General features: G+C 48.3%; 1 long non-coding RNA gene across 1 annotated transcript; it reads left to right on the top strand.

Annotated features, from left to right (window-relative positions):
- Nucleotides 1-668: 668 nt before the first annotated feature.
- LOC117000388 lies at nucleotides 669-20,827 on the top strand. Its single transcript, XR_004418755.1, has 3 exons — nucleotides 669-814; nucleotides 1,266-1,361; nucleotides 20,581-20,827. It is a non-coding gene; the product is annotated as an uncharacterized LOC117000388 (long non-coding RNA).
- The last annotated feature ends 541 nt before the right edge of the window (nucleotides 20,828-21,368 follow it).

The raw sequence follows: 21,368 nt of genomic DNA, 5'->3' as shown, positions 1-21,368 counted from the left end.
CAAAAAATCCTGAATGACACCACTGTCTGAGAGATGAGGAACAAAGGGAAAACAAATAAAATTATCTGCTCGGTTTGGTCCCCTCTGGTGATCTGTCATCCCGATATGGCGTGGGGACTGTGGAGGAGGGCTGGGGTTTGAGGTTCTGCTGGGGGTATGAGATGGGTTTGCTTTGTTCACGTGAGACCAACAAGCCTGGCAGGCCAGAATGCTGCTTCTGCTGGACTCTGTGGAGTCTCTGTCTGTTTTAGCTTGTTTCTGGTGTCCAGGCTCCTCTGACTGGTGCCACAACCAGACCCTTGCAGTGGGGCGGGGAGGGGATAGGGCAGAGCTCATTGCTGGTGCTTCACAAGCATCCCAAGGACACCTTGCCAAGGTTGTGTGAGTCTCTCTCACTGCCTCAAGGTAAGATCATCTCTACCTCTGTCATTGCTGTACTAATCTGTTTTTAAAGACCCTTGGGGATACAGGTTGCTCAACCTCTTCCAGGACTTCTAACAAGAATCATTGCAGCAAGCATATAGTATGTTGGGTTTTTTGGTTTACTTTTCTTCCTTGCCTGAATTTTGAGCCTGTTGTTTATGTTCTGTTCTGTGATGGCTATGGCTGAGGAAATATTTTCCTTCACATTTCTAGGAGGCTGTTTGAAAGCTGCTCTCAGATCACTGAGGACCAACTTGGATGGCTGTGCTCTGCAATGCCTGTGACAGATGTGTCACCTCTGGGCTTGCTCTCTCCAAATGGTCCATTTCTGTCTCAAAACACGGTGGCCAAAAGCAGAGCACCAGACTTATGATGAAAATCAGCATTTAAGGTAAGAAGCTGAGATACTCTTCCTTGAACAAGATGTATGGGGAATCTCTCTCATCTGAGGATGTTGACATTAAACCTTCAAGGCATCCTGGCCTTAGCTCTTCAGAACTGCCTGTCTTGTTGGGCAGGGAGATTTCTCCCAGATGTGTTTTCATGTTTTAAATTGTCTGGCAGAGTTTAGAGTTTTCCCCTCTCTTTCCACAGCTGTTATTTCCAGCCTCGGCAGTTGAAGGTACTTTAAAATTGGGTGGGTTAGCGCTTGTGAAATAGTCTGGGCTGTTCATTTTCATGGGATTTAAGAGTGACTTACTGTTCGTGTCCTGAAAATTGCTTGTTTTGCCTGGAGGCCATTTTGCACAGGAACTTAAATTGTTGGCATGACTCTCCTTTTGCGTAAGTTGTCCAAGTTGAGAGTTGTGTGCTCTATAACAACCTCTTCTTGTCTGTGATAGCAGAGTGTTCAGTGGCACCACTCTGAAGTGTGCTGGAGCTGCCTGATTTGGAGGGAAGAGAAGAGAGATGGGAAAGGATGGGTGCATCTGATCGAGGTAAGGAGGCTACAAACACAGAGCAGCCAGACCAGAAACATGCAGATTATGTAAGCACAGCTGGGCTAAAACTTGGCAAAATAGTCTTTCTGGCCTTGTATGCTATCCTCAAGCAAATTATCTTCTGTGGACCTCACCGAGTTGAGAAGAACTGTCTGAGCAGAAGAAAACACAACTTTAATTAAACTGAGAAAACAAAACATCCAGTTCTTTTAAAATGCCTGAGTAGCTGCAGACCTGGAAAACAGCCTTAAAAATAAACAACCAGCAGCTCTAATTGCCCTGGAAAGCCATCACCTTCTCTTCCACAGGCAGGGGAAGCAGGCTGGGAACTGAAGGTATCAGTGTGGTGACAGCAGAGCTTGTGAGGAAACCACTGGCTCTTGTCCCTGGGCAGCCCCAGTTAAGGAAGAAATACATCTACAGCAGGCTCCAAGTCCCCTGCCTGCTGCTGGGACTGCTCACTGGTGATGACATCTCAAATATGTTTTAATAACCAGCGGCTGTTAATAAGCGCTTGCTACTTCACCAGCTTAGATGCATCTCTTTAAATTTAAACAGGATTAGATAAGGTAGGGAGATTATTAAATACCCAAATGAACATTAAGCAGATATATTGGAGGCTTAACAACTCTGCAGCAGATTGTTAAATTGCTCTAAATATTTCCCTACTAGTCTGGGGGTATTTAATTAAAACAACCCCTCTAGTCCTGTGTAACGTGTCTAGCAGGCTTACAAGCCCTGCACAGGGCAGGACATTAATTGGCAGTGTTACCATAAAGCTGAGCCATGCTCGAGGACAATTAAAAAACAACAGCCCCCCCCAACTCCCCACCCCACCCCTCAAACCACCCCAAGCCCCTCTAATTAGTGTGAGAAATGACGACAAAACAACTCCGAGTGTCTCCAGTGACAGGTGCACAAATAACAAGGCTGATGAAAGATTTTGCAATTAAGATTGCGCTATGAAGATTAATGGGATATTTTCATAAACTGATGTAAGATTGCCTATAACCCAGTTGCCTCCATGTAACTCCATCTCTTTCTCACCAGCACTCCTGTATCTCTTATTTCTCAGATTTCCTTCACCCCTGCTTTCCAGGTTGCTGGGGGTTTTCATCCCCAGCACTTTTTTTCCAGGTGTCCCATATTTCCTGGCATTGCCCTTCAGCTTAGGCTGTTCTTGTCTAAATTGTGGGCTTCTGCTCCATTTAAACTTCCTGGCTGGGGTGGAAGTGGGGCTGTCCCCATGGGCTGTCCCTGTGGTGTTGCTCCCTCACGGGCTGTGTCCACTCCTGGTGGAACACAGGGAGGCATTTCCCAGGTCTGTTAAGGATCCAGCTGCAAAGCACACATCTGGCTCTAAAGCCACGTGTGTCCATGGCTTTCCAAGGCCCACGGGTCACATTGCCTGTGCTGCTTCCCAGCAATGTCTCCCTTGAGCGTGCCAGCGATTCTATTAACCCAGATTAAATTGGTACAACCACTGCTTGATAGGAAGCATTCAACTGGCAGGGAGGGAAGCTGGGAGCTGGACCAGACACCCCTCCCCATGCATCTTTCAAAGAGGGGGATTTGTGCCTCTCACCCAAACCTGCTCTTTTCCCAAAGACATTTGCCTGTTGCTGCCGTCGTTGTGGATCTGTTACTCCTAATTGCCTCCTGTTATTCTTGATATCTCCAAGGCAGACCAGTGCACAGGGAATTTACATTTTTTAATCTAGTGAAAGCAATGATCGGACACACAGCCTCCAGCCCTGCTTTTCTTCCTCTCAACTGCTGCCATACACCAGGTTTGACGTCCAGCTCTTCAGTGCCCCTCCTCCCTGCCCTTGGGTTTCCTTCCTGACCTTGTCCTCATCCCTCCCAGTGGCTTTTAGCTGGGATTTTGCTGCAAGACCTCAGTGGGATTTGTTAGGACAGGGATTCAGAGGCTCTGGGCTGGATGTAAGGGGCATTAGTTGTGCCTGGCTGGAGGGGGCTCTTTGTTGCTGCTTGCTTTTTCCCATTGCCCATATAAATGATGACTTAGAAGAGACACCTGCCCAAACCTGCAGCCCTGCTCCCCCCAGGGCCTCTCACCAGCCAAGGCTGCCCAGGACTTTCAGAGCTAGGGATGAATAATCCCATGCACAGGGATTTTGAAGTAGTTATAGCTGGGGCCCCCAAACCAGTACAACCACTTCCACACTGTCCTGCTTGTTAACTCTGCTGGGGAAGGGTGTAAATAAGGGAAATGCTCTTTGCTTCCTGATTCTGAGGGTCTCCTCTGTGTTTCCCTGTGCCTCTATTCCTAGCAAAGGGGTTGTAAATTATTTTTTGTGAATAGTCTTTAATTGAGAGTTAGCACAGGACCAGTGGCTTGTCTCAGACTCTTCTCTGTACAGAGGGATGCTGTGCATTCCAAATTCTGACACTCTTTCTATAAAGTCCATGAAAAAACCTGGTGCAGCAAAAAGGCAGGAGGATTCCAGTCTCCTAAGAAAGAGGCATTAATTGGTGGTGACAGAAATGTAGTTTTTCCTGAGAATGGTATGTGCCTGACAGTATTCCACTCACCAAAGCAAACAAGCAGAAATTAGGGCTTTCTGTCTCTTGTCCATGAGTCTTTTTGACTTGATATCTCCTTGTCTCTCCTCCTTTTAATTGCTCAGCTGTTGTCCTATTAGTGTCAAAGCTTGGCGGGCGCAGGGGTTAGAGCTGAGATGCTCTGGCTGGTGCTCTGTGAGGTGTCAGCCCAGATAAATACAGTGCTTCTTTCTGTTCTTTCAAATCCCCTTTCCTGCTCTCTCCTTACCTTTCAGATGCTGGAAAAAGCCAGGGAATGTTAGTGCAGGCTGTAGGTGTTGCCTTCCCTCCCAAGCTCTTGGCTTGCTGGTACTTGCTCTGTGACTGGGTCAGCTCCAGAGCTGAGACTGTGCTGGAAACCAGTTTCTGCAGTGAGATGATACTTCTTGGTTTGGAATTGTCAGGGTCTTGCAGACATTGAAAAATGCCTGGAAAGCTCTCCTGGTAGAGGTGCTGCTGTGGTCCTGCCTCGCTGGATAGGCAGATCTGCAGCCTGACCTCTCGGGCTCGTGCTTTTACCTCGTGTCTGTGTGCTGGCAGTGAGCTGGCTGGCTGGCTGTGTGCTTTTTTATTCCCTCTCGCTGTCCTGGTGCTGCACTGATGCTCAGTTCCACCAAATCAACCTTTTGGGGGAAGTCTTCACCTTCAGCTTCTTGTCCTGGCTGCTAACACCTCCTAAGAGACTGATGCTTCCCAGAGATCCAGAACTGCCTTTCGGTGGAGGTGGGGATGTAGGGCAAGGACTGGGAGGCATCAGGGGGGCAGATGCCCTTTCCAGGTTGAGCAGTTTCCCCTGCTGCTGCAGTCTGGTGGGAGATTGTCCTTGGAAAACTCTTCTTGCCAAAAAGCAGCACAAAAACTCTTTCTTGCTTCCTGGAAGAAGCACAGGCGGTGCCAAACCCAGCCTGGAAAGGAGCAAGGCCCATTGCCCTGGTGGCCTGTGGTTCTGCTGTGGCCTCTGTGGCTGCCTGCCTCCCTCTTTGCCCCGGGGAGCTCAGAGCAGTGCCTGGTTAACCCTCCCTGCTCTGCTGGGAGCTGGGGACAATCCAAATGGATGTGCCCTGACCCAAATGGCCTCTGCAAGTAGTGCCAGGCAGGTCTGAGCAGACACTGGAGCCCAGAGCAGTGAGATGTCGAGATGCAGCAGCAGAGCTTCAGGGACCCCTGTGCTCATCCCACAGCCTGGATGAGGCAGAGATCCCAAGGAATTAGCAGGATGCAGCTCTGCCTTGAGAGATGCTTTGAAACAAGCAAACACGTGGGCGGGAAGGGAATTTGTGTTGCAGGGCGGATTTAATGCCTGGTATTTTATAACCTGAGTGCCTTTTACCGACACGGTTTTACTATCCCCTCCCATCTTAATAGCTATTTTATAAATATTATTATGAAGAAGTCTTGGTGGTAATGCTAAAGGGAAGCTGGGCTTTGTTTTATCTGAATAGCTCTTGCTTCCAGCTTGGGATAAGGGCTGTAACACTGCAGAATGAAGCTGGGCTGGAACAAAAGGAAATCTATTCATTAACTTAAATCGTAGTAATTTTAGCATGACCCAAGAGGAGCCTGGTGAATCTAACCCTCTATTTTCCCACATCCTTCCTAGCAAGTGCCTTTCTATCTCACTGAGGTTTGAGAGCTGACTCACTTCCAGACTGGAGCGAAATCTGGGGTGGGTATTTTTTTTCTTCTGTAAGATTAGAGTCAATGCTGTTACAACAATTACAGTGGAAAGAGAAATGATTGCCATTGTTGATTTTAATGCACCAAAGGTGAACTTAAGTTGTCCACTTACTAACTTCACAGTCACTGGATTTATTTTTCTTTTTGTTGTTATGTGCAGTCATAGATTTCTGTCAATGCTGCTGCTCACCTGGGGGGTAGGAATCACAGCTGAGACCGTGACTGCTTGATCCCTTATCACGTTAGTGACTTTTCTAGGGCTGCACCTCTGCTTTTCTTTAGGACTTGATAATTTGTGGTGGGTATGAGAGGTCTTTTTCTGAGGGAAGAGAGGAGTGAATGTCTGTTTGGGGCAGACTGAAGGGGTCCTGCTGGTGACAAGGCAGGTGAGGAGTCCAGGTCTCTGGCCTCCTGCAGTGTGATCAGGGTTGCAAAGAGACCTGGACCTTTCCATGGACCAAAGCCAGAGCTCAGCTTCCCTTGGCAAGTTTTTATTGTTGGATGCTGGTTTTATTTTTTTAATTTTTCATTTCACATTCAGCTACAGTTGTGAAAATGAGTGGACAGAGGAATAATCCAGATCAAAAGGAGGGAGTTTCTGAGGGGCAGAGGGCTAGAGTGTTTGGGATGCAGGAAGTCACAGGTATCTCTGCTTTCTCTCAGTTCCCCAATCTGTAAAATGGGGGCAAGGGGGTTGAAAACTTACATAAGAGCTACTGGCATACAGCATTTTGTTAAAGGCTCCCAAAAAACCTTCAGGATGGCAAAGCACAATGGGAGCACCGACAGCCTCATCACTCAGACAGCAAACTCCTACATGTGAGAACGCGAGCCGGGCGTTTGACGTAGCTGCTACCCAAATGCCAGCAGGTGATGAGCAGATGGGGCTGCCGGGCGCTTGTCTGAGGTCTGCCTGAGCAGAAGGAGGAGGGGGAGTGGAGATCTCAGTGCTGGGGCTTTTTTTTTGCTTTTAAAAATTTTTTTTCCCCCCCTTGTGTGTGTTGTCAAAAGCTGCCACGTGGTTCTCACCAAAGATATAAAAATAGAAGCTGTTGGCTTGCGTGGGGCTGCAGTGCTGCTTTATCTGGGAATTGGGATGTCATGCTCTCCTGGTTATTTATAGGTGGCAGGCAAACCTTGGGAGAAGGGTGAGAGGAGCAAAATGTGGAAAACGTTTCACATGGTGGTTTTGGGCCATGCTGGTGCCCACTGGGAGCCCTGGGTTTTTTCCTGATGGTGCCTCCACCAATCCTGCAAGGAACGACACAGGGAGGAGAGTCCATCTTCAGAGGGGCTCTTCTCTCTGATCCATGTGTGTGACCTGCCTTGGGGACAGTGTGGATTTAAACACACAGGGGAAGAAGAGATGGATGGATGGATGGATGGATGGATGGATGGATGGATGGATGGATGGATGGATGGATGGATGGATGGATGGATTAAAGGAGCTGATGAAGAGCAGTGCAAAGGAGAGGCAGCAAGCAGCCAACTCCATGTGTGGTGTTTTGTGAGTGGGAATCTGCTGTTCTGGTGGGGGAACAGCAGAGCAGTGCTGTACCAGCTGCAGTCTGTATTCCTTTCTCTTACAGCCTTTTGCTGTACCCTGTATGGTCCCAGTCATCTTGCACTGTGAAATTTCCTGTACTTGTACTGTTCCTGAAATCCCTGCTATGTGCCCCAGTGCTACCCTCAGCCTGGAAAAGAACTGGAAAAATTAATTGGGTATTAAAAGCCTTGGGATGCTGTGGTGGGCTGACCCTGGGTGGGTGCCAGACACCCACCAAAGCCACTCTGTCACTCACCTCTGCAGCTGGATGGGGAAGAGAAAATACAACAAAGGGTTCATGAGTTAAGGTCTGGGAAAGGTCACTCACCAAATACCATCACAGGCAAAACAGACTCGAATTAGAGATATTCATTGGATTTGTTGCTAACGAGATCAGAGCAGGATAAGGAGAAGTAAAAACAGAGACTAAAAACACCTTCCCCCCCACACCTTATGTGATGTCATGTGGTCTGGAACATCCCTTTGGTCACTTGGGGTCACTTGTCCTGGCTGTGTCTCCCCCCAGCCCCCTCACCATATAAATGGTGGCCATATAAAAAGCAGAAAAGGCCTCAGCTCTGTGCGAGCCCTGCCCAGCCACAATGAAAACATTTCTGTGTTCAGCACAGATCCAAAACACAACCCTGCACCGGCCACTGTGAAACTAAACCTCTACCCCAGCTGAAAGCAGCACAGATGCACAGTCCTGAAATCTGGTTCGCACCACAGATCCCTCTCGTTGCTTCACCCTGCTCAGCTCTGACACAGGAGAGACCAAAGCAAGAGGGTGAGTCTGAGAATCCAAACCTCCTCCTGCCTGCAAACATGGAGAAACACCCTGTGCCTTCCTGGGAAGGCATCCCTGCCCATCCCGGGCTGGGAACAGAAACCAGGATCCCCTTTGGACTCCCTGAAGGGATTGTCCCCTCCATCGCTTTCCCTGTGACAGTTTGTGAGCCTTTAGGGATGAGATGCTCACAAGTCCCCAGCGCTGGCATTGATGTGGTGGGGACAGGGGCCACCACACCTGGTGGTGACTGGGAATAGGAGGCAAACAATTACAGCTGAAGAGGTCGTACAGCATCGTAATCCCGAAAAGAAACATTATGATTCATCATTCCTGATGTAATGTCATCTGTTTAATAAAGCCGTAACTCACTCTGGGCTCATTTTTAATGGGGCTATTTAGGTAATGGCGTTGGGTTTTCTCTTTCCCAACCTCCCCCCACTCCCATACTAAGTAGGATTTGGACCAAGCACTTGGAAAGAGCTATTGTAGCCGAAGACTTTTTTTTATATTTACAATATCTTTCAGGCCATAGCTGAATGGGGTATTATTTATGTCAAATCACTACTTACCCTGAAATATGGGGAGAAGGAAAGCCAACAGCTGGATATGGTAATGAGTAAATAAACCATGTGTCTCTTTAATGATAGGGACATGAATTTGTGCCGCATGGGGAAACGGCCGGCGATAAGATGTCTTTGACTGGGGCTGACCACAGAGCAAGGGCACCCCAAAATTTATGTGGCTGGAGGGCTCCCTTGGCAGCTTGCTGGGAAGAGCGATGGTCTGATGGTCTGGGGTTGGCTTCACTGCCTGTTCTCTGCGGGGGTGTTGTCCACATGCAGGCACAGCAGTGTTTGCTACCTCCAGCCTGGTGGCACAGCGTGATTCTTCCCACTAAAACCTGGGTTTGGTTTCTGTGGATGTCCTGGAAACCTAGAGTTCTTAAAAATTCAGAAAGGTCGTTTTAGGAAGAAGTGGTGGGAGGGGGAGTGGCTGTGATACCAGTCCAGAGGAAGAGGCTGTAAATCTTCTTGTGGTCTGGGTTTTTTTCAGGGTGATTTTCTGCCTGTGTGGAGAGAAACAGGTCTGAGGATGGACATTTTGGTTGCATATTGTTTGAACACCCACAGGTGACATCAGTTGTCTGTGTCCTCACTAGAGAGGAGTGGCATGAGTCTTTCTGTCTTTGGGGACGTGCTACAAGGGCACAGCCAGAGAGTGGGTGATTGATGCAAACTGTTAAAGGGAAGGGGAGATGCCAAGGGGAATTGCCTGAGGACATCCTTGAAGTAGGTGTGACAGCACCAAACTTCTTTATGCATTCAGCTTCCTGCACAAGGGGCAAAAGTCATTTTGTGGCATACTGACGGTTGTGTGAAGTTTTGGTGCAGGGTAAAACTTCTACTGCTAGTGATTCCACATTTGAGTTCCACACTCCTGGACATGTGCAAACTTGGTGGGAGCTCCTGAGGCTGAGCATCACCCTGTGCTGTGTGGAGCGGAGATATGGGGCACAAATTCCCTGTCCCACAGAGCTGATGCTCCACGGGGTAAGCACTGAGCTGCAGCCAAGTGGGCTCATTTCTCTTGAAGTCAGTTGTGTGCCTGGCTCTCTGTGCCTGCAAGAAAAAATCAGAGCTGCCAAATTGGATGGGTCATTTCTGATACATCAAACTCCTCCTGACAGTGGCCAAGAGCAGAGTGCTTTGGGAGGGTATGAGAGCTGAGCATTTATGGGTAGACCCTTCCCACTCTATCTACCTGGCTTTGACATTGGGACTGTCCCAAATTAAGGAGTTTCTTAATGTCAAAAAGGACTTGACTTCCTGCATGAGAATTTCGTAACCTTTCGAAATTAGTGTGTTCATTGTGCATACAGTTTATTGAAAAAGCAAGTCATCTCTGTTCTCTACCACAGTCCTCCTGAAAGGGAACCAGAACTGTAACTGGTTAGAGCTCCTTCTAAGATGCTTTAACTTAGTGTGAAAGCGCCATTAAAAATATTGCAACTTGCCACCCATAGATTGCTTAGTTTGCAACCACACATAGGGACCAGCAGGGTTTTATTTGAGGATATGTTGTTTTATCCATATCTTTTTGCCTAATTCAAAAAGTGAACTCAGTGGTTTTAAGAAGCCAGAAATTAAAATAAAAATAACCTCAAGGCCTGTACATCTTTTATGACAGGCTGCACTTTGTATTTTTCTCTGGACTTTCTAGATGGAAACTCCCTGTCGTTTATCTATCTCTCCTGTTTATCATATCAGGAGCAAGAAAAGAAACAAATAAGGAAACTTGGGAAAAAAAACACCAAACCACAAGAACAAAAACAAACAAAATAACCCAAACAACAACAGAAAAAAACCCCCCAAAACCATAAGGGCCTTAAAATATCCCCCACTCAAAGCAGTTTCTACTTTTGTCCCATCCGGTGGTAATTTATGGCAGTGGAATTTGGCGGAAGCAGGAGCCAGCCCTGTGCTCTTTGGAGGAGCCAGGAAAGGCTGGGAAGGTGAGTCCTGTCTGGAGGAGAAGGGTGGTTTGTGTGCTGTGGGGTCACCAGGCTTCCTGCAGGTCCCTCCTCTGTTTCTTTACAGGCTGGGCATCCTGTTTGGACCCTGGGACTTGGTGCTCCATGGACCTGAAAGGAAGGTCAGGGGATGTCACATGAAGGTGCTTGGACCTCGCCCAGCCTCAGGAGGAGAGCTGATATCTGGTGGTGAAACGGTCAGTGAGGTATCAGATGCTACAGCTTCGGGACAGGTCATGGGTTTAATATTCCTTTTTTCTGCTTCCTTCTTCGTGCTGGTCCTCGCCCACAGAATGGGGGTGATGGTTTTCATCTGCCTTTTGAAGAGTTTTAGATCTGACATGTTCAGCAGCTGAAACTTTGGTAGGGGGATTATTGCCAGGTTCCCTGTAGACCTTCAAAATGTTCTTTACCCTTGGTCTAACTCAGTGTAGCTTGGCCTGAACACCTGTGCTCATGTCAAACACCACCTAATCCACCCACGGGTTTGGTTTGGGCTCTTTGGAGCAGAAGGCTGGTCCTCATTACTCCAGCCCTTGTAAGCAGATGCAAAGGCTGGACATCTTTGGTGCAGTAAGAGGAAATTGTTTCTGCCTGCTTTTCATGTCTGTGCTATCACTTGAGGAGCCCGTGCTGCAAACTACCAGGGCTGTGCTCACACGGCTTAGAGTGGGAACCGAAACCAACATGTGTCTCCTAAAACAAACACCAAAAATGTCATCTCATGAATGCTGTCATGAATGTGAAATTTGTGGGTAAATCATAATGTGGTTCATGGGGTCAGCAGAGAAGGATAAACCTGCCACTTACAGATGTTCCAGGCAATAAAAAGGGCCTGTAAAGAAAAGCCCCTTGTTGCCAGGCAAAGCCACAAGCACAGAATTGAACCGTGCCTGGGGCCTCCCGCTTTCCTGGGAAGCAGGGAAGGGGTTAAGTGTGGAGCCGAGCACTCAGCTTGCTCTGTATTATGTCCAGGTGGCATGACGTGTGAACAGACGAAAGATAAAAATCACAGCGGATAAAATCACAGAGGAAATGGCTCTGTCTGAGCCCAGATCACGACGCCTTGCGCTGACCCCACAACCTGAGCTCCATCAGTCAAGTTGTCCTTCCCTTGACTTCTCACCCCATGCTCTGCTGCTGCTGCTACTCCATAAAAGAGGAGGGTGGTGGGAGGAGGGGAGAGGCGGCTCAGCCCGATGACTAAGAGGGTCCGAGGACACAGGTCAAGTTCTTTCTGCTGGAGTCTGGAAGGGAGAGCTGAGTACTCTACCAGACCCTGCTATAAAATGATCTTCCCCATAAAAGGACTGAAAAGTAACTGGGAGGCGAGTGTGATCCTGTCCTACCTTGGCTGGGGATGGGGATGGGGGTGGTGGAGCAGAGCCAGGCTGCCCCAGAGCCACACAGCAGTAGCAGTGTCAGGGCCTGGGGCTTTGCTTGGGAAGGTGTCAGGTCTGGGACTTGTCTGTCAGTGGGTCCCTTCCCACCCAGCCACACCAGCTCTGCTGACAAGGGGCCAGAGAAGAGACCAAACCGCTCTGGGTAAGGATGTCACTGCCACGCCCTTGGTGCTTGGTCACCTTCGAGAAAGGAAGAAAGTCTTTGAGGGCTTGGATCAACTCTGTGGGCATCTCTGGGGGGAATCAATCTCCTCAGCCTCCTTCATTGGAGACAGGTGGCATCAGTGACAGAAATAGTCAGCCACTGTCCCCGAGCCAGGCAGCCACAGCTGTGGGGACGGGCACTCTCCAAGCTTTGCTCTCACAGGAGCCATGTTCGCCGCAAGGGCCGGGGGATGCTGGAATTTGCTCCCTCTGTCTGATCCAAAAGTGTCTAGTTTTGGGGAAGGCCTTCTGGGCATGCTGCATAAGACATCTGTTTTACAGGGTGTTTAGGACGGGGCTCAACTCAGGCTTCCCAAAACTGGGAAAGGCTGGGAAGTAGTTCCCAGTAGTAGCTGGCCGAGTTCCCCTGCCCTAATTATCTTTTGCAGCCCTGGGATTTTGAATGTGTTAGCAATGACACTGTGCTGGGGCAATAAGAAGTGGGAGGGAGTTTTTAGGTGATTAGACTGTAAATTTCTCTGTACATTTAAAAAAAAAGTGCTTTGCCTGTGGTATAAAGATGCAGGAAACCACAGCTCTGGTGGCCTTGTGCCTGTATGGAAACTTGTATTTTCAATTCACCTTTACCTAGTTCCCTGTGTATTTTAGTTTAGTTTAACCCAGTGTGGTTTAATTGGAATTTTTCCACCAGAATGACCAAGCTGGTTTAGAGCTGGCTCCCCCTGAGCTGCAGGTGGGCTTTGTTTGTAGAGATGCCTGCAGAGGTGCCAGAGACTGTCGCTGTCCCTGAGTTGCTGGGAACAGACCTATGGCAGGAACATGCTTGGGCATCAGATGCTGGGAGGCCTTCAGGCAAAAGGGGAGTGTGGTTGAGCTGGGGTTAAGTGTCTGCTGAGTCTGCTGCCCTGTCTGTGTGAAAATGAGGCCCTTGGATGCTGAAGGACCCAATGCTCTGAAGTCGACAATATGCCATGGTGACCAATCCCAGGGCTGGGTGCACCAGGGGTGATGCCAGAGGCTCCTGAGGAAGGTGAAGGTTTGACAATCCCACTCCTTTTTGGAGCACTGCTCCCTCGAGGCTGTGATTGTGATCATTGCCTGCTCTGAGAGGAGTACAGTGTCAGGGTGGGCACCTCCAGACAGAGACATGGCCTGGAACAAGGAGGATGATGATGTGCCCATTAAAGAGTGATTTAGAGCTTAATGAGCATCAAGCCTCTGCCTCCCCTTGCTATGAGGAAGGTCAGGGATGGTGACCAGGCCCTGTCTATGAGCACAGGTGTGTCTTGGCTTGACAGCATCTCTCGTGCCTTTGACAGCATGTGTGGTTCAGAAAGTGCAAGCAGTTGTTGAGAAGACTGAGACTTCCCTGTCCTGGCCAGGAAGGGGTAACCCAGGAGCACACGCTTCAGCAAAGACGTGGGGAATGTCCACACAAACATACACGACTTCTTTTGGGAGGCAAGATGCTTGTCTGTGAGCAAAGACACCTCTGTGTGTGGCAGAAGTAGCAGCTGCATTTTGGGCTCACAGCAGGCTCTGCGGGTTGTCTCCTGCTCAGTGAGCAGCCAGGGCAGCAGCCCATCTGTGTGTGCCTGCTCCTGGAGAGGCTGGAGAGCATCACCACTCCTCCTCCCCAGGGAAGGCAGCTCCGTGGCACGACCTCCCACCTGGGGAAACGAGATCAGCAAATGACTCCTAAGTAGCATGTCCATCACTGTCAAATTGACCACGGATGTCAAGCATGAATCGGCTGTCCCCGCGGCGTGGCCGGAGCCAGCCCCTTAGCTGGCTGAGCCGAGCTGTGCTGACTCCCCGTGATAGCATTTTAATGTGAGGGATGACAGAGGCCTCCAAGTTAATGTCTGCAGAGAGGTGACAGTTTTGAATGTCAGCCAAAGTGGAAGGCCTGCCTGGAATTTCGCAGAGAGGGAAGAGGATGGGCGTGAAATTAGCCCAGGCAGCCGTGTCTGCTGGCAGCCTCGCGGCGCTGATACCTGGTGCTCCCACAAGCTGGCAGCCTGAGCGGAACCTTCCCCCCAGACCTCCAAGGGCCACCTACGTGTGGCTCTTCCCAGGAGTGTCTCCAAGGGCTGGAGAAGGGATTTGAGCCTGGAGCTCCCCGTTGGTCTCTTGTGAGGACCATGGGGATGTGGGAAGGGAGACAGAAATGCTGCACTGGCGATAGGAGGTGGAGATGAGACAGGACCCAAGATGGTGTCTGCCCACCATTATTAAAAATAACCAGTGCATGTATTTAGATGAAACCTGGCTCTCAGGAGCTTGGCTGTCTGCCTGAACAGCCCCATGGAGTCCCACAAGGAAGGCACTCCTGGTGATTAAAATCTGATGGCGAAGAACATCCGAGTAATTCCTAAACAGCTCATTCACGAGAGGGAGCAATGCTCCTTGTGCAGATGTGGAAATGGCCAGAACAAATCAGCCCATCCCAAATGAGCAGGTATTCCTGTCCCATTCCCCAGCCTAGGGTCAGGGAACTCGCTTTGCTATGCCTCAGTTTCTCTCCTCTCCATGGGAATGAAGTCTGGGTTTCTTTATGGAGAAATGCTGAAGAAAATAAATGGCTTCAGGGTTGCAAAGGGCCTGAAGACCGCAGGTGGGAGGCATTCCTGAAAGGAGACGAAAGCAATGACAAGATACTGAGCACAGCCAAGAGCTAGGCTGGATTTATTAAAGAAAAAACGAGGGAGACGTCTGTGGTCAGCTTGATAAATTGTCTCCCCCTCAAAGCCGTGTTTCTGTGTTATTGTTCGCCTGCGATGGGATCTTGACAAACTCTTCCCCGGGCTCAGGGGCTAATTGCTGAGTTCACAGAGTTGCAGATGGCCTTCCATGCTGTCATCTGAGCTGGCACTGGGCTGAACTGGTTGTAGACTGCCCACTGGGAAACCATTAATGGGTCTCTTTGGTAATGCAACACAGGGCACAGTATTTCCTTTTAAGTCCAGTAGAGCCCAAACTCCTCCATTTGCTGGTAACCTTCAAAACAGGGAGAAGAGTCAATCTCTGTTTGTGTTCCTTGTGAAATCCTGTCTGTAGCATGCAAAAGGATTTTCAGATCTGAAAAGGATCTGCTGTTGGATGGCCAGAAGATCAGGAAGAAGATGATCTGCTTCTCCTTGCTACAAAAGCCCAGGAGGGAGGAAAAAGTTTGGTTGTGTGTGTTCCAGCAAAGCCACAACTTGGGAACTCTGGTGGACTGATGTGACCCTATAGGTATAGGCTCTGACTTGAATATTTGGAAAGTCACAGTTTTGACACAAGAGAGCTTTGTGAGAGAAATTGCCAGGTTCCCAAAGCAGGATTTTGACTGAGAGCTGTTTCAAAAAATGCTATCAGATAAATAAATGCAGGCGGCTCTTGAGGAGGAAGATTGTAGTGAGCAAATCTCTTCAGAAAATGTCCTCTGGGTGTTGGAAGGGAATTCCAGGAGCTGCTAAACCAATCCTGTGTTGCTGAGATGGTGTTAACAGAAGTGATGAATTGTGGATGCTCTTCTTGCCAGGGTTTCACCTCCAGCTGACTGCAGCCATGTGGAAAAGGAGATGGAGGATTTGTCCACCACTTGCTTGAACATGAGAGTCCTGCTTTGTTGTTGCACTGCAGGCCAGTTACACAAAAAAGCCCCACCAGAACTCCTCACAGATAAGTCAAATGTCCATTATACATAAAAACCAACCAACCAAACAAAATAGCCCAAAAAAATTCTCACCAAAAAGTCAGCACACCCACAAACCAAAGAACACTTCCAAATGAAAATAAAAAATGAATTGCAGACCTCCTAGTTCTCAGCACCCCAGAAGTTCAAGTTAGTGTTGGCTGGTTTTAGCTGGGTACTGAAGTGAAATGCTATTGGTGCTGAAAAAAACCTCTTAAAATAAGGAGAAGGTCTAAAATGAATCCTAAATTCCTTACTCTAAGTTTAATGCTGTCTTTATAAGCCTGGGCAATTGACTGGAGAAATGCTGGCCTTTGTTTAACTATTTTTCTTGGCAGCACTTTGACCTTTAGGTAACTCCTGGTCTTGACCTCAGCTCTTTCCCAGCCAGACAGCCGTGGAGGAATGCTGCAATTTGCAGGCTCTTAATCCCAATATATCAAATGCCAGTCTAGAGGAGTACTGCTGGAATCTGCTGGAGCACTGGCCCGTGTTGTCCTTGTCTGCACTGCCCTTCTGAGAGCTTTGAAGGACTCTTCTCTGCCCAGGAGGATGTGGACCTTTCTCCTGCTGGCTGTGCTCAGTGGTGGCATGGGAGGGATGTCACAGGGGGGGCTTTGTCTCCACTGAGGTCCACCAAGAGAGTGTCTCTCATCATCTCATGGTTTTTCATGGTGGAGAACTTCCCTGCCAGCCCTGTTGTCATGCAGAGCATTCCCTTTCCTTCTCCCACCGCTTCATTTTGTAGCCAATCCGGAGCCTGTCGTCTCCCAAAATGTGGGTGGAGGCACTGTGGGAGAAAACCTGTGTGGAATAAACTCCCACTTGCTGCCATCCTTCTGCTGAGAGCTGTGACCAAGCAGGTTCCCTCTCCTCAGACTCAGGCTACGAGCTAACTCAGGAGAGAGATGTGTGCGCTCGTTTATCCTCCTCATCGACAGATGGGATCCGACAGCTTCTTCCCTTATGCAGTCACAGACTCCACAGCTTGCATCTTTTCCCCTTTTCTGCCAGGAATAACTTTAAGGGGGGCTTTAAAAAATGGTTCATTAATGTTCTGGAAATGTTGTTTTGTGTGTGAATTGCAGGAACTATTTACAGTAACTTCTCAAATGAACCTTGCGAAAGGGGAATAATTTTGCTGTGTACAAATTTCTCAGCCTTTTACTGCTTTGGTTTTTTTTTTTTTTCTTTTCCTGACAGCATCTACATTTTAAAGTTATGGCCCCGGGCTTAAGAAACCCAGTGTCTTTTTGGACCAGGTGAATTATGAATCAGCCTTGAACTCCTTTCATAGTGCTGAGTATTAATGTGTCCATATTGCAGAGGGTTAGTGACTTAGCCAGTGGGTTGAGCAGGGAGCAAAGAGGCGACTTGAGGTCTCCAAGTGTTTAAGGCAGGGCACTATATTCATTCCCTGCTAGACAGATGGGAGACAGTGAGGCCCATGGACCTTGGAGAAATTAATGGGGCTCTCTCTAAAAAAAAATCATCCTGCTTAGAAATGAAATGTTAGCTGCACTTCTGTATGCTCTGTGTGGCTGCCTTTATTTTTATTGGTCCCTCATCTGTTAAAGTTGTCACCTCCTGCTGTCATCCCAACTTTCTGTGTTGGGAGAAGGCTTGGTGGAAGAGCCCTTCCATGAAGCATGGGGGTATTGGACAGTTGTGCTGCCTGCATCTCGTTTTAATGGGGGTCATTAACCCATTATCAGCTTAACTGAAGATACTTACTGTAAATGTAATTAAAACTGATTATGTGAGGTGAAATTTTTCTTGGATGGAAGTTTGGTGAGCCATAAGGTGGGAGACAGCTTGCCCAGGCAGAGGGTCAGTGTGTGATGGCCTGGATGTGTGACTGGAACAGTTTGGTCAATATTTAGGTCTGGTCAGTTTTGTTGATCTTTCCTGACTTACATGAGTTACCTACAGATCCTGTTTTCTGGAGAAAGATGGTTTAGATAATGCTGCAGCCCCTCTTGTCCCCTGAGGCTCTTTCCTACCTCTCAAACCCACCCCACTGGCTTCAGGTTTTGACTTGCATTATTTATTGTTCCCTTTACATCAGCCCCTCTGCTAAAGCCAAACCTCGTCTCGTTGAGCTTGGCTTCTTGGCAAGTCTGAATCTTGCAAATATGTCCAGGTTCAGAAGAAAAACAACTGTTTAAGGATCTGGAATTCAATTGAAAACCATAAGAAAATACAGCATTTCATTCTGGATAATTAACTTTTTTTTTTTAATAGAATAGCACTGATATTTTTGTTGATATTTAGGAATAAGTGCTGTCACTGAAATGCTTCTTTTGAAATATAATTTTAATTGAATTTGAAGCAAAAGGCATTTCAAGATGAGGAAAACTGAACTGCTGGGCTCAGAAATATTGGAGCTAGACATCTTGATTTTGCAGAATTAAAATATTTCAGGGTGAAGACCCTTCAGTGTGAAGAAGTCTGGAGTGATTTGAGAAGTATTTTGATGTTCCTGAATCTGCATTTTTCCCTGCTTATAGACACAGTATGTGTGTGTGGTAATGGGACATTTTTTACCTGCTTCCACAGTAAATGAGTAGGTAGCACAGCCCTTTGGTGAAAAAACTGAGAATTCAAATAGACAAGCTGGCAGGTTATTTAATCTCTGGATAATTTTGCCAGCCAGAAGAAGAGCATTTTTCACTTGCCCAGCTCAGTCTTTGGCTGAGCCAAGAACCAAAGCTGGGTTTTCTGAGTCCTTGTCCCATGTCCCACAACAAGACCCCTGTCTTCTCCCTTTGTCTGTGGCTTGTGATTGATCGCCTGAGTCTCCTGATATTATTTCTCTTCTGCTCCCTGACTGTATGATTTGAAACTTTTATAAACAGGCCACAGAAAATGCATGTGACACACAAAAATATGGGTATTCATCAAAGCAGCACAGCTGCTGCTGAAACAATGGTGCTAAGGAAGCCCATTCATACTAATTACAGCAGCACAAAGAATTGTGTTGCTAAATTTGCTGGCAGGTCCAAAAAATGTTTTGGCTTGACCTGAAACAGTCTCTTTTGGGTAAGAAGTTTTTGGCAAGTCGAAATGTTTTAGTTTCACTCTAAGAGCAGCATTTTGTTCTGAAGTGGAGGATTGGCTTTGAGTAGAGATGAAAAGTTAGAAGATGGAACATTGGTTTTAAGTACAAGTGAAGGGTTTTTTTTGGTTTTTTTGGGGTTTTTTTGTTTGTTTGTTTTGAAGGAAAGAAAGTTTTTCTCTTACCCTTGAGTTTGATAAAAAAGGATAAGTGGGATGGTGTTTTGGGCAGCTCATTCTCCTCAGTCTGAACTCTTCAGCTGCTGGAGGATGGCCTGACCCTTGTGCAAGCACCAGGAGAAACCCCTCACCTTAGGGTCTGAGGTCCAGGTTACCTGTCCCTTCTCTGCTTTGGCCCCAAAAACGTGCTGAGCTGATGATCCTGGTGAAGCCCAGTAGCCCTCAAGTGCTGAGGGGGACAGAACAGGGGCAATTCCTCTCCTAAATCTCTTTGTTCTGAGCTCAGAAGGAACAGAGTGTAATTACACTCCACATACCGATATTTCTGTGTACTCCTCTGATGGCATTCCAACCGCACAATAATATTTTCCTTTCTGAAAATAGCAGACTGATTTAGTGAGATCCTTGAATGTTTAGAAAGTCTGAAAATGCATAATTAAGGTATCCAGCCAACTCCCCCTTTTGCCTTGTAATTATTGTGTGTTGATTATCACCCCAAATGACTTCCACCACCCGCTCAAGCTTAACTTTGCCCCGCAGATCTGTCAAAACAGAGACGTGTATCAACATCTCAATTTGCTATTACGACAGAGGGAACAAACTTCCTTTCCTCTTCAGATGAATCGATTTTCAACGTAATTTCACAATCATGCAGTGGGTAGAATGCACAGGCACAGACTCTGCCTGCCTTTCTCTTCAAAACCTTACCTGCATGAACCTCCTGGTTTATCACTGGGGTTGGGTCCCTAGAACAGCCCCAAAGAACTGTTGCAACTCCTAACATCCAACACCGCACCAGCAAAGCCCATTCCCAAAGCTGCTCGGAGGGAGGGCCAGTAAAAGGACAGCAGCCTCATGCCAGACATCTGAACAGAGGTGGAAAAGCAAAATGTTTCCAACCCACATCAACTTTGCTGGCTTCAGCAGGAGCTGCTGTGTTTGTGTGACAGGGTGCACACTGGAGCCTGTGTGAGTTGATGGGGAAACGGCTCTTCATGTTGTTTCAGTCCCTGCTTTTATTAAGCAGCCATTTGGATGACATATGGAAATGAATGTTATATTTAGACATGTTCCTCTACGTCCACGAAGACAGTTACAAAACTGTTTTTAACCCTAATACTTGTACTAATCCTCCTAAAACCCACCAAGGGGCACTAACTCTTCTCCAGCAGCAGAGGAAAACTCAGCCGAGTCTTCAGGGGCGTATTTCTGGATGGGAAGATATTTGCTGGAATAACCCATTCAGTTCACTCTGGTTCTGCTCTTATCTCAAGTTGCTCTGCTCTCCTTGCCAGCATCCCGCTGATTCCTTTGGCTTGCCATACTCACAACCTCGCTGTAGCAAGTCCCAGGACTTGGCAAATGCCTCGGGCTGCTGGTGGCTCTGGCAAGCACCAGCAGCTGTGGTGTAGATCTGTTCCAAAACACATCTGTGTGGGGCTGTCCCTGTGGTGGCCATGTCAAAATCTGGGCTGCTGCTGCTCCTACATGCCCTGCTTGTTGCTCCAGGTGCTTGCTCCCAACTCCTGGGCTCGCACAGGAACCCTAACCCTAACCCTTGCCCTGCCCACAAAGGTCTCCTGAGCACACCAGCTCACCAGCAGCATTTCTTTTTCCTTTACAGAAAGGCTTTCTTCCAAACCTTTGTGCCAGGGAGAAGCCATAAAGATGGGGTTAACAGCTGACATCGTGGATGGGCCATCCAAGTTGCCAACGGAGATGCGAAAGCACCACAGAAAGCTCTGAGATTGATTTCTTCAGCAGCTTTTGCAGAGAGGCCAGAGGCAGTGTGCCAAGATCTCCCAGGATGGCTCCTGTCTGGGGCATTGCAGCGGATTCCTGCTCATGAAACCCTTGTTGTAACCCACTGGAGTGTTCTGCGGGATGTCTGCAGAAGGATCGGTTCCCTGCTCCAGGCACGGCCTCCCCCAGGGGCCAGCGTGTCACTGTGATGTGATTCCTCAGCTTGATCCAGCTGGTGGGTGGGCAGGGAAGGAGCTCTCTGCTCCCTCTGTAGCTCCATTCAGCAAGTCTCTCTGCCGGGATGCCAGCCCTGCTCAGGCTCAGATAATCCAACCTCTACTTTTGGAATTTTGTCTATTCTTTTTTCCCCCCTTTTCCTTGGCATCTCCTGCTGCCCCACAGCATGCCCAGGCCTTGGGAGGTGTGTGTGCCTCCTCCTGTGGCTGTGCTGGGCAGCTCCCTTGCTGGTGTGCGAGCAGGGATGATTACCTTGCACTCCTGCACTGCAGTGCAGTGATGATGGCAATTTATCAGGCTGTTCCCTGGTGGACTGGACCTGACCTGGACACGAGAGTCTCAGTGCTTCCAAACAGCTCCACTCACGTGGTGCCCACTCCAGCTTTCCTGGAAGGCAGGCGGATCTGGCGGGAACTGCCTGACACGCCGCCA

The sequence above is a fragment of the Catharus ustulatus genome, chromosome 9, assembly GCF_009819885.2.
Source record: "Catharus ustulatus isolate bCatUst1 chromosome 9, bCatUst1.pri.v2, whole genome shotgun sequence".
Taxonomy (NCBI): Eukaryota; Metazoa; Chordata; class Aves; order Passeriformes; family Turdidae; genus Catharus; species Catharus ustulatus.
This window is presented reverse-complemented; position numbering and strand designations above follow the sequence as displayed.